Source organism: Amphiura filiformis, chromosome 17, assembly GCF_039555335.1.
Source record: "Amphiura filiformis chromosome 17, Afil_fr2py, whole genome shotgun sequence".
Classification (NCBI taxonomy): domain Eukaryota; kingdom Metazoa; phylum Echinodermata; class Ophiuroidea; order Amphilepidida; family Amphiuridae; genus Amphiura; species Amphiura filiformis.
In genome coordinates, this window is record NC_092644.1 from 18,287,469 (window position 1) to 18,300,928 (window position 13,460).

The 13,460-nt window shown below is 34.9% G+C and overlaps 1 protein-coding gene across 1 annotated transcript in view; it reads left to right on the forward strand.

The window, feature by feature from the left end:
- Positions 1-13,460, forward strand: part of LOC140137405 (uncharacterized) — a 56,991-nt gene that overhangs the window by 34,706 nt on the left and 8,825 nt on the right. The window lies entirely within an intron of this gene.

Below are 13,460 nucleotides of genomic sequence, written 5' to 3' on the forward strand. Positions count from 1 at the left end.
GTTTTTTTCGTTCTAAAATTGACCTTGAATACACCCCCCCCCGGGCGTTTATTTGACGAAATACGGTATATTTTTCTATGTAGAGAATTTTCAAGTTTATATTCCTGGTCACTGTTGTGAAATTGAACTGAAAAAACAAATTATACACAAAACAGTTTTTAAAATGCATTGAAAGTGATGAATAACCAGAGAAAATGTTTAAACTCTATTTTAAAATGGGTGGATCTCATTTGTATAATAGGCCAGTTAAAACAGCTCATTATGCGTAATGAACTTAATTGTTGCAAAGTGTTGCTTTTAACAGCGTCTGTAACAGGTATGATTGAATAGTTCATCAGTATAATATATTAATAATGTGCTAATTGTTTCCTCCCATAAATAGTCAATTTAGGAACTGGCTGACTGTCACTATCACTAATCATGATAGCCATGGTTGCTGATTTAAAAAAGAAATTAAAAAGAAAAGTAAATCAGATTGTTTAAATTCAAATGATTTTTACAATTTTTTTATATTCCAAGAACTGAAATTTAGAAAAAGGAACAAAAAAAGTTCATAGGCCTAAATCAAATGCAATTTACAGCTTTAAAAGTTGATCCAGTGGCTTCTATACAAAGTGTTATAGAATTATCATGATACTGTACATGTAGGTGTTTGTAAATCATTAAGGGGGTACTACACCCCTGCCCAATTTTGTAAAAATTATAGCACATTGGTGACAGGTAAGATATGTATATTATAGGGCAAAGACTACAACTACTGCACTGAAAATTCAGCAACTCAAGGCAAGTAGTTATTGATTTATTGATCAAATATTGGTTTTCCCTCATTTTTGACTGTAACTCCACAACTGTTGTCTGTGCTGAAATAAAATTTCCAGTGCAGTAGTTGTAGTCCTTGCCCCTATAATATACATATCTTACTTGTCATCAATGCGCTATAATTTTTGAGAAAAATGCAAAAATAGGCACAAAATTGGGCAGGGGTGTAGTACCCCCTTAAGGGTGTGGTAGCAACACGAAATACGTGCAAGCTTGTTTGGAAAAGAAACATTTATCTAATCACCATGATCACATACATTGTATGCCAGCATCAGGCGGCGGATGACATGATCGAGCCGGCAACTTGTGAAACCACCCGGCCGATGGCATTTTCCAATATACTCGGTTAGTTTTCTGGGGTTCATTATCGAACCCCAACGGTTTTAGCTTGTATTTATATTATTTATCAACATAGGCCTATTTGTTTGTGATATTTCAAGCGTTTTAAAATTTCAAAATAATCCCATTCAATTACACGGTTGACGATGAAAATTTACTGAATTTAGAGAATACAATGCGGCCACCACCTGGCCAGCATGGTTAATGTACTCTACATACATCTACAACCCTCTCCCCACCCCAACACACCCCACTTTACAAGTAACTGCAAATAAGGACCTCATTCTGCATATGATTTAATTCTATTTCTAAGGGGACACACAAACCCAATTTCAATTGACACACCATGGACCTACATGTATACCCCACACCCGACAACTTCCTAGCCAACTGTGAATCCCTCTGAACCCCCTAAAACATGGACCCATTTTAAATTCATTTTTACGTTATTTGCGTTCTCCTGGATATATCCAGCAACCGAGGACGTCCACAGTTGCAGGTGTGTCCACGTTTGTGATGTGTATGGGATGGAAGCATCACAGGCAGTAGGAAGATGCAAGAAAAAAATATCTGACAAAAACTACTTCAAACTCTGAAATAAACTCTCTGTATGATGATATAATAAAACATTATGGATGTCAAGTGACTGGGTCTAACTAGAAAACTATGTAAAAAGCCTCCCCCATAGCTGTGGTCCTTCTCGAATCTGATGCTGAAATCCTAAGTACTGGATGCCAAATAGGCCTATAAAGTTTGGTTACCACCAGTGTGCACTTATCATGTTATAAATAGCTACCATATCTGCCATGTTATTCACCTGTTATGTGGAGTGGCTATCAAAGGTTTACTGGATTTCAAAGTGGCCCTTGGAATGCTTCGTCAATTTATCAAGTATTGATTATCATCTATTTATCAATGTAATTCAATTGTAGACATAGATAGTGAGTAGCCGATAGTCCAGGTACGAAATGTTTGGGATTCTTCTCTTGCATATTTGTTTTCCCCTCATGAACTACTTACCACCATGAAGCCTCGATTTTTCTCTACCATGGTAATTTGGATTTTGTAGACCAATGGAAACATGCAAATTGGGTAGTGGGTACCAATTATCTCTGGCAATTTGACATGGCAATTCCAAATAAAGGTGCAAAGAGTCATGCATGCACCATTTAACTCATGTAATTAGACTCATTATTTCAGGATACAATGCAATCGAGACGAGGACCTTTTTTTAGTATTGAATGTTTTATGTTCCATGCAATCATTTCTATCCTCCAACATCTAAACAGTTGATGAACTAGAGCGGTTACCGCACCATAGCTGAACCATGGGGATTTGGCAGTATATTGTGGTATATGTTTATATCACTCCTTTATAACCCCTTAATGCCCTTAAATGAATAATAAATGAATATTAAAATATTTTAAACATGTTTAGAATGTCATAAAGATCATTGCATTTAAATATCAGCTCAATTCGTCGGCTGTATTCCATAGTGGCGTATAGTGATTTTTGGTCATTTTTTTGAAAATTGGCACATATGTTTTAAATGATGTTCTCTTTCATTTTTCTAAGTCTCATCAGTCATAATTAGCTAATTAATTAGTAATTAATTAATTAAATGTAGGCGATATAGTTACAAAGTGACATTTTTGTATTCCATAGTGGCGTATCGACCATACATACGCCACTTTTTATACACATTTTATAATTATGAAATATCGGCAAAAATGAAAAACATCGTATGTCATAGTGGCGTGACGCGTGCTCGGACCTATACGCCACTATGGAATACTGAACGACAAAAGTAACGCCATAGGGATTACACGGCGACCGAGGTGGCGTCACGTTAACGTAAGGTTAGGGTATTGCGTTTTGTTCGCTTTTCCATAGTGACGTATAGTTTTATTGTCAGTTTGCCAGCAATAGTATGTATTTATTTCTTTTGAAAAATATATAACAATAAAATCTATTTAGTTTACTACAGAAATTTCACATCATTTACAAAATATAATGAATGTCTGATTTACACAACTCGATTTTAAATTGCCATTTCTTCAAACCCGATTTTCTCGAAAAGTTGTTTATTCAAGCGGCCCACTATACGCCACTATGGAATACGGACGACGGCCAATTGGAGCATTTTTGAAAACTTGACCTATGACCCCTGAATGATCTTAAGTGAATATTCAAATATTTTAAACATGTTTAGAATGTCATAAGGATCATTGCATATAAATTTCAGCTTGATCGGAGCATTTTTGGTTAAAATGACCTTTTTTGACCCCTGTGACCCCTTGGATGACCTCGGATTTTAGGAAATATTTTTATTATATTCTTTACTTCTTTCTCTTTTATTTGACACCACTTGGGGGTTCATACCTTCGTGGCATTTAAAGATATGTCCATTTCAGACCAAATGGTTGGTAAGTAAGTAAGTAAGTAAGCAAGTAAGTAAGTAACATACACTCATATAGGCTGATACCATTTCATGGTTCAGCAAAAATCAATTATAATCTTTGACGTCTTGTAATATCGCCACCAGAATATTTGAAATATTTTTCCCATCAACAAACTATGTTAGAAGACCAGACCCGTAACCAGGATTTATTTGGGGCTGATTTTGAAAAAGTGGACATTTTTTGACAAAAAGGAATAAAAAACCCTACTTTTTCGCTTGCTACGCTCGGGATTTTTTTAGGTTTAAAAAGGGCTCTTTTGATATTTGGCGATGGGGGAGGCATCCACCCCTGAAATGAATTGAATAGTTAATGGATGTGGTATCAAATAAAAACATGGATAGGGAGCAGGGGGAGCTACATTACAATGTAGGAAGCAGATCCATGTACTCAACAGTGGTGTGCTCATTAAAACCACGGAGGACGTCATTCTATATACCGGAATGTTATCATGTGATGCATGGTCGGATGTCGGGAATATTCCCGGAATATTGAGGCTCATGTTATGAAATTGAAAACTGAATTTTAATTTTGATTAATTACGGTAATTATTGATTTTAAGTAATGGACTCATTTAGCTTGATAACATTACATATTTCTGGTGTATATGTGTGTGTAGTACATGCAAACTGTATGGATGTACATGTATAGGCCTACCAACACATTAAAATGTGTCATGCACCTGCGCATTTCAATGCAAAATTGCTGCATTTCATTTGATCATAGATTATCAAAAAATGTACCTGTATGTACTGCATATTAAATGTACAGTGTTTTTGTTGTTATTATGAAGGAGCAGTTGAAAACAAGTCAAGGTCATGAAATCATTTCTATTTTACAGTTGAAATCAACTGAACAATGAAATATATACAAATGTTTGGTGACAGATCGGTATTGGTTAACTACCATGCATATCAAATCATTATCTGACTGGTGTTTAGAGAAGATACACTTCCCACAATGCATTTCTCCCATATTGACTTCCTGTACTGATTTACTGTCTAGTGCATCATGGGTCGATAGTAGTGATGGAATGTACCTCATTGAACAGAGTGCATCACGATCTTGCAAAATATCAATCCATGTTTAGCCAGTGTATTCTCAAAATGAAAACAAAGGGAATGATGAAGTGAGGTGATGTATAATGTTGCAAAGGATTCTGGGAAGAATAAATTATCTTCTCTGACTGGTGTTGATAACAGTGGGTGCTGATGTGTATTATTTGTTGGTAACTTTGAAAAGTGAATCATTGAAGAGGGAAAATCATTGGCAAGGTTACGAAACTGCCATTTGGTAGCCCAATTGAACGACTTTCGGACATTTTCGCCGCAAAAACTTATCATTTCCTTTGGTATAGAGCCCCAATTGTTAAGAAAAGAGTGTGACTTCGACTTTGGCCACCACAGTTTTTGTTAGCCTACATTTTTTTGTCCCATAAAAACCAATGGCTGAACTAATGCAAGTAAAGTTAGGTGATTTTTTTTGCCATTTTGACCAGCAATTGAAGCGGAAAATGCTTGGTTCAGGATTCTTGGAAGAAAAAAAAGGTTAAAATAGACTGTTGGGTAAAATGTGTATTCTAATTCTTACTGAAAAGTACATGTAAGTTGCTTAGCATATTATAGAACTTTATTAGTGTATTATTTATCATTTTTATTTGACTGTTGTTGTGTAGTGTATTTTGAGGGGAATTAGGGGCTGTGAAATAATTCTGGATTTTAAGATATACTTAAGATTCTCACCAACATGTTTACATTTTACAATTTTGTTTTTTCATGACTTACTTCAAAAAATGATTTCTTCATTCTTGCTTTCAGCCTTTTTGTTTAAATTTCCAACAATCTTTGCAAGCAACACAAATTACTGCACACAGCACGTGTTTTAAACACTGCTGTAACTGAAATTTATATATTATGCATTGCATGTGTAAGTAGATGAACTTCATTCATCCAGGTGATTTCAAAGACGGAATGTCTTCCTGTAGCACACTTCCACTAAGGAAATTCTTGACAAAATAAAAGCTTACAGGAGTTGGCAAATCATCATTAGATTGATGTGGACGTGTTGTGTTTGTCTGTAGAAAGTGACGTTGTCAAACGCCTTTTAAACAATAATATGACTTTGAACAAATTATGTTTTAAAAAATATGTGACCGTACAACACGAATGAGCCGTAAATGTCCTCAATTGTATTCTGAGTTACAGTGTAAAATGGGCATGAAGGTCATATTCATAGGTATTTCAATTTGGTGCTACGTGTATCTCATTAAATCAGGTACACGTAGCACCCAATTGAGGTACCTATGAATACTACCTTCATGCCCATTTTACACTGTAACTCAGAATACAATTGAGGACATTTACGGCTCATTCGTGCTGTACGGTCACATATATAGAATATAGCCAGGTTGAGGATTTAGTGTGTGTGAAATCACATCAAGGTTGGATTAGGAAGGGGCCACTTTACTCGTGAGATTTGAACTGATTTGGTCATGGATTTGTGATTTTAGTTTGAAAATTTCTTCTGGTGTGTGAAGTTGTGAAATGCTAGTTGGCTAAAATGTCAAATTTTCTATCATTTGTGGGGCAGGGGAGGGGAACGGAAAAGGTGGGTACAGTGATGTGAGACAGTTTTGGGGTGCATTTCAGAGTTTCAGTTTTGGTATAATTTTGGGTTGAAATTTTCTGAAAACTGGTTTAGAAGAGGAGTGTTTTTTCAAAATGTTCTCAAAAAAAATCTGGAAAAAGTGCAGAAAGTTTTCCACCATTGGGCAAGTGCACTTTAATTTTGAACAGAAATAATTTATCTAAAATTAGTATATTTCTGGGTGTCTTTTTTGTCAAATTTGGTTTTAATATATTTTGGGTATCTTTCACATCCTTACCCATCCAAAATCAAGAACCCCCTCTTTATGGCTTGTAAGAAGGGTTTGTGACAGAAGTAGAACTTTTAATAATTATGGTTTGCATTATTATTTAAAGGCTTAAAAATAAAAAGTTGACTTGCTCTTATTGACCGACCCAAAAATCTGAAGAAAAAAAAAAGTTTTTTTTCCAAGTGTCATATTTTGGTTTATAAACAAAATATGTGTTTTATTTAAGTTATAAATGCATGAAATTACTCACAAATTCTGACTTGTTTCGTTCAAAACCTGCACAAAACTCAGTTTAGATGTATAGATCGTCAAAAAACCCAAATGCAGGCATTGATCGCTACTTGCAAGTCTTTGATGAGTAACATTTTGGTGAACATTATTTGTTCAGGGTTGGTTCATTGGTTCAAGTGGTTTATTCTCTGAATGATAAGGTGCAATATGTACATGTAAAATATTATACTGGTATGCCATGCATAATACAAAGTAAACACTAAAAGTAAACAATATTATTATTTTAAAACCAATGACTGAAAGAAATATTGAAATGGGATTTTACATTTCTAGATGCTGTTATGGGAAAATCAACCAAGACCCAAGATCTTCCCCAGAGTTACGCTGTCCTTTCATGTCAATCAATATTTTTTTATAAAAATAAATTATATAAAATTAAAGGAGTATTTTGTGATCCTAGCATCCTCTTTTTATGACATTTTTCAGTTGATTCCGATTTTGCGTTTCCGAGTTATGCATGATTATATGTATTACACTGCTCCATAGACAATGTGTTGTAATTTCGTTCTGGTAAATTTCATGATATCTTTGCTAAACGAAATAATCTGCAAAAAAGTTTTCATATATAAACATTATGTAGCCAGAGGTTTCCAGTGATATAAAAATCTCAACTTTTTTTGAGAAAAGTGGGGGATGATGCTGTGGATCACAGAATGCCCTTTTAAGTGTTAGTTTAAAATGAAATTAGAAAAAGATGCCATATTGCATACCAAGTTACGGCACTTATAAAAACAGGACATTTTTAGGTAAATGAAAAAATATTATTTTCTGAAGATGTTGATGCAATTAATATCAATGAGAGCTTGTAAACCCTGCTTGATAAGAAGACGTTACAGGTGAATAGTTTTATTACCCTAAATTGGATCTTGCTTGTAAGTTAGGACTAGGATGAATTAATTATCAAGAAATGAGATATTGAACTTGAAATGCACTTTGTTATTAAAGCTGCCTTGATAAACTCAATTATTGACCCAGTTGCCTGGATCGGTGGAGGTCATATTATACTGAATTTTTGATAAAAGATGAGTCGATTAAATTTTTTTTTTTTTTGTAGTCCAGATTTATGCAATTTCTTTTATTTCTAGTCCGTTTTAGGGCCATCCTGGTCATTTTCATGCAGTTTTTCAGGCTTATTCAGGCTTTTCGTCAAAAGTAAACTTTCATCCCTGGCTACAGACAGATTCACATTAACAGGAACTAAAATTATTCACACGCTAATATACAGACTGATTCTTAAGAAGATAAACAGAAACAATGCAACAGTGATTACAATTATTTTTGCCAAACCAGCCATTTCTTAACCGACATATGAGTCAGAGTCATCACTCGATCCAGTATTTCCAATTACGTAGAAATAGCCAGGGAAATGCTATTTAAAAATAAATTTCAAGAAAAGGGAATTATACTCAACTTTGTCTGGCCTATGTCTTTTCAGTATGAGCCTAATTTGAGAGCTTACTGACATAACATATTGCATAGCTTCATAAACCCATTTTGTAACACGTGCAAGGTGTAAGAGAGTTAATCCCATGACTCAGTAGCTTATGATGCCTTTACCATAAGAAATAATCCTATGAATTAAATACTAGGGATTAGTAAGAAATAGAATATCAGAGATGTTAATTCTTCAATTTACCCAGTCTGTTGGCTTGTTGCTCTATGTTCAGATCAAGCCACATTTTTGCCAACACAAGATAACTTTTTTGTAAGGCAAGACCTGTTCCAAATGGGATTTTTCTTTGGGTGATGGGAGAGGATTGATACTGTTCTAATATCTGTGATACTGTTTAGTGTTTTGTGTGATCACAAAGCACAGTGAAAAGGGGTGTGTTATGTTGATCGGGCAAATAGGCCTATTACCGGTACTTGTGTTTTGAGTTCAAGGGGTTAAAAACAATTTCAAGAAGAGCTGGGTGTCAGTAATAGGGGGGGGGGGTACTTGTACTCAATTTTAATTTTTTTTACAGTTTCGCTGGGATCACTGAACGGGCCTTTAAGAAAAAAGGTACCCTTTTTCTTGTGTTTGGATCAAAAGTTAAAACTTTTTATTAAAGTTGGAAGGTTTTCAATACTAATTCTACCCAGACATTTGCAGGCATGAGATTTTGCAGCTGATCAGCTGAATTCAGCTTTTTTTACTATTCAAATTTATGCCTTTTTATTTATTTTCAGCCTAATTTTGGGCCTTTTTTGCTAATTTCACACTGTTTTTCAGCCTTTTTTGTTCTACTTCAGCTTTTTTCAAGCAAAGCCACTCTCATGCATACATGTACCTGCATTTGATGCCTACATGTACACTGTACACTCAGGTGCATTGAAACAAGGAGCTTAAAGATATTTGTCACTTTCAACATGGGTTTATATGGAGTGCTTGTTTAATAGGAAAGGGTTAGGCCCTACTACACCAGGCACAAAAAGAAACTCGTCAGTTATATCCATCCTTGCTGTTCAATAACTTGATAATTTTGGATTATTGTGAAATATACATTTTGTTAATTGGACTTTTCTTTCTCATTTGACACCCTGTTCGTAAATTAACAAAATGTATATTTCAGAATAATCCAAAATTATCAAGTTATTGAACAGCAAGGATGAATGTAACTGACGAGTTTCTTTTTGTGCCTGGTGTATATTTAAGTTAAACACTGTATTACCAAGAAAATCTAAGTGGTGTCATTTATCTACAATGTAGGACAAGAACAAACTTATTCCATTTAAGGAAAATTTGTTCCTTTGTTTTCAGACAATTATTTTCCCAGACAGTTTTTCAGACAAGTTTGTTTTACCTTACTCACCACCACTTCAATTATGTCATGTTTGACCTACACTGTGAACAATCTTTTCTGCTAAAAGGACATGTTTTAAATAGAAAAGTTTATCATATTCATGGATCAACAAGAGTTTGCCCTCAATCCTCACCCAATGTGTCATTGATCATGTATGATTCATTTGTCAAATACAAAGGTGCAAAATTCGGAAACCAGACTGACTAGCTTTATTTAGGTTGACATTGATTGTCACACCAAAGTTTTTGTCATTGTTGCTTTTGTGTTTTGTGAAATATGTATAGGCCTACATCGTACCCAAGTGTTAAATGAAGAATAAAGTAAACGGGAAAAAAAAAAGAATTTTAGACCTACAATCTTGTGCGAAAATCGTTGGGACAGATGATGTTTGAAAGATCAAATTCCTGTGAATTGAACATGACGCTGAAAATACATGATAGGTTTTATAGGTCATGTTATGTATTTGGTTACTCCTCTCCCCCTCCCCCCCCGAAACAATGTTGGAGCACATATTGAGCTCAACCACCATCCACTATTTTTCACCATTCAACATTGAATAAGGGGAGTGGGGATGCATTGAATAAGGGGAGCGGGGATGCGTGAAATAAACAAACTGTCCTAATATTGATAACGTGAATTTGCATATATCTTTATATTAAAAAAAAAAGTATTGACAAGTTTATAAAACCGTGTATATAAAAAGATGGCAAATTTATTAATCTAGTCATAGCTGAAAGAATGATCGAAATCGAACAACGCGTTTAGGAGATATGGTCATATTTATGATATTAATGTTGTACTTCAACATTTGAATAAGGGGAGTGGGGATGAGTGGAATCAACAATCTGTCCCAAGCTTTTCGCGCGGGATTGTAGACCTAGACCATAATTTTTGTATTTATAAATGATTCCTACCCAAATTAAAATCATTGTACATGTATATCCGAACACAATATTATTGAAAATTAAAAATAAAAAGGTTGTTGGGTTGTATTCAGTCAACCTAGACGGAGATTTTCTGTGACGTTCAACAATCCTTTGCACTTTTAACCCAAGTACAATTCACGGTCTTCTGATTTCGAATAATAGTATCCAGGCGTAAATGACAACAAATCTGACACTTTGTTCGTTTTTTTTTTATCCTTACGGCCTCTTACATGTAGCCTATATGGATATTGAAATTAAAATAGAGTTTGACACACAGACAGTGTACAATTACACCTGTACAGTGTACACGTACATGTGTATACATGTGTACAATCTGGGGGGAGGGCCCATTGTGGCTTGTACACCATCCGTGATAATCAACCTTTGAAAAGCACCCTAAACAAGGATTTAACCCTTTGCTAAAACGATACCCTAAACAGGTAACACACGCCTGTGTTTTCACAACCTAAACAGGGATTTTATTCCTTGCATCAAATTTCATACCCTAACTTTCATTTCCGCGTATTAGCAATTGCAATTTTGCTACCCTCTTTTCCAATTTTTCATGTTTTTGACACCCTAAACACTATACACGCGTATCGTGCCTACCCACACAAAACTAACCTGATGGTGTTCAGGGTTTCCCCCCCCCCCCCCGGTGTACAATAATTATATATGTGTATTAGTGCATTTATTAATTTTGATAAGAAAATGATAAATAATACTAATGTGCTTTCCATACTTAGGGAAATTAAATTGTGTTTTCCATATACCGGTACCTAAACTTAAGGAAATCTGTGTCACACCTTTTTACCAAATAATGCATTGAATGTGTCACACACTACAGGTATTGCCTAATCTCCGTTGAATACCCTCGGGGTCAAGTTTAGGGAGTCCGAAATTCTACCATATACATGTATAAAAGTATGCAATACACACAATTATTGGTGATCTTTGAACTGTTACAAATATAAAGTCAATTAAACATATTCGGCTGGCCATCTTCTTGTGTATCTTAAGTATTGCAATACATTCCAGTCATTGTTTCTATAGATTTAAGTGATCAGTGTTTTATAACTAACTGATAAAGCTCGGCATGATTTTTCTGTTGAACATGGTCCGTGTTTCCATGTACGTAATGTCGACACCAAAATGACGTACAGGGTGTTAATGCCAACCAAAATTATTGATACTCAACATGGAAAATGTGTGGTATTCAGAAGTTGTGCACATCTGAAATAAAAATTCTTTTAAAAAAGGAATGGGTGCCCAAATAGGAACTTTGGTGTGATGTGCTGTAACCGTTTGACTAAATTTTTCTTCTATAATGTGATACTTACTAGTACACCCTTGATAAATTTGTGACTATTTTTACATTTTTCTCAAAAAATGATAACACACTACGGGTAACAACAGTTATGTATATTATAGGGGCAAGGAATCCAGTTACTACACTGGAATTTTAGCAAGCCTCGAAATAAGCAGATCTGGAGGAGCCACCCATTTGGAAAAAGCGGCTCCTGGTCCAGGAGCCATTTTTAAAGAGCTAAGAGTCATTTAAATGTTAATTGTACTGTTTGTACACATTAAATACAAAACCCGTTTAACTACCAGGCTCTAATTTTTATTAAATGTAGAGCCTGGTTCACATGATTTTGGTGTGGACCAGGAGCCAAAATGTTATGACCATTGGGTAAATGGCTCCTGGGTGCCTCCTGCTTATTTTGAGGGTTGGACTCAAGACAAGCGGTACATTATTTATGATAAGAAAAGAGGTAGCGCTAGAATGTACCTCATTTCTTAGCATATCCCATCCCTAGTATAGCGCCTTAAAGATACTTTTAGTATAGCAGAATCAAACCTTGTACACATGAAGCAAAATCACATTCCAAGGATAATCACATATGAAATTTGAAATATTTCATTACCCTGTGATCAAAAATTACAATTTATTTCTGTTATAGAATGTAGCAATATTCAGTTATGTACAGCCCATACCCATACGTCAGTATTTTTTTTATCATTTGGCAACATCCTTAGCATTCCCCTCATATTCGAAAGGTTTAATTGAGTATTTAAATTGTCAATAAAGCTTTCAAGTCGTAATTCATGTGTAATGATCAATGGTTCAACTAACTAGCTGTCAACCATATTTACTGTTTACACACTCATCATACTCAATATGTCAGTTTCAGGTACCCCTTCACTTCTTTTTTTATTTACAAAGATAAATTTGATTTCCTGTTTATTTTTGATTAAATAAGACAAAATTCATAATTGAATAACAAGTACATACCTGCCCTTACCAATAAAAATGCAGGACATGTACTTGTGCAAATATGTTATAAAATGTATACTTGGAGACATTACTCCTAATTTCCAGAAAAATACAGCACTAAGTTTTTTTTTTATATAATCCTGTCTTGCCAAATGGAACATAGCAGATTCCTACTCCTTTAGATAGTTCCAACTGGTAATGAAAGTCAAAGTTTCAGATTTGGTCAATTTTGGGACATTTAAGGCCCAAAACATGCATTTGTTTGGGCATAGGCTGTGACAGCCAGTAATACTTCTTCGCGCTGCAGTAACTGGTACTGTGCAGAACCAGTGTAGTACCAGTGTAGTACCATTGTAGTACCAGTGTAGTACCAATGCAATACCACTGCTGGAATTGTCTTGTGCAGTAACACTAATATTGGTAGTGTGTCTAGGTACTGTGTTGTACCTGTACAACGCTGGTGATGTACATGGACAATGTACCTGTGCACTATGTGCAGACAGCTGCAATAGGATTTTTGTTGTGTAGCTTTGTTATGTAAGGGTATGTCCATGGCATACTTTTTAATAAAGGTTTAAAATGCTAAGAATAGAATGAAAATCGGTTTAAATCACGGTTGAAACAGACTTGAAAATGTCAAGGTTTTAAAATCAAGTGATCATTTGACATGGTATGTGGCTTGATTAC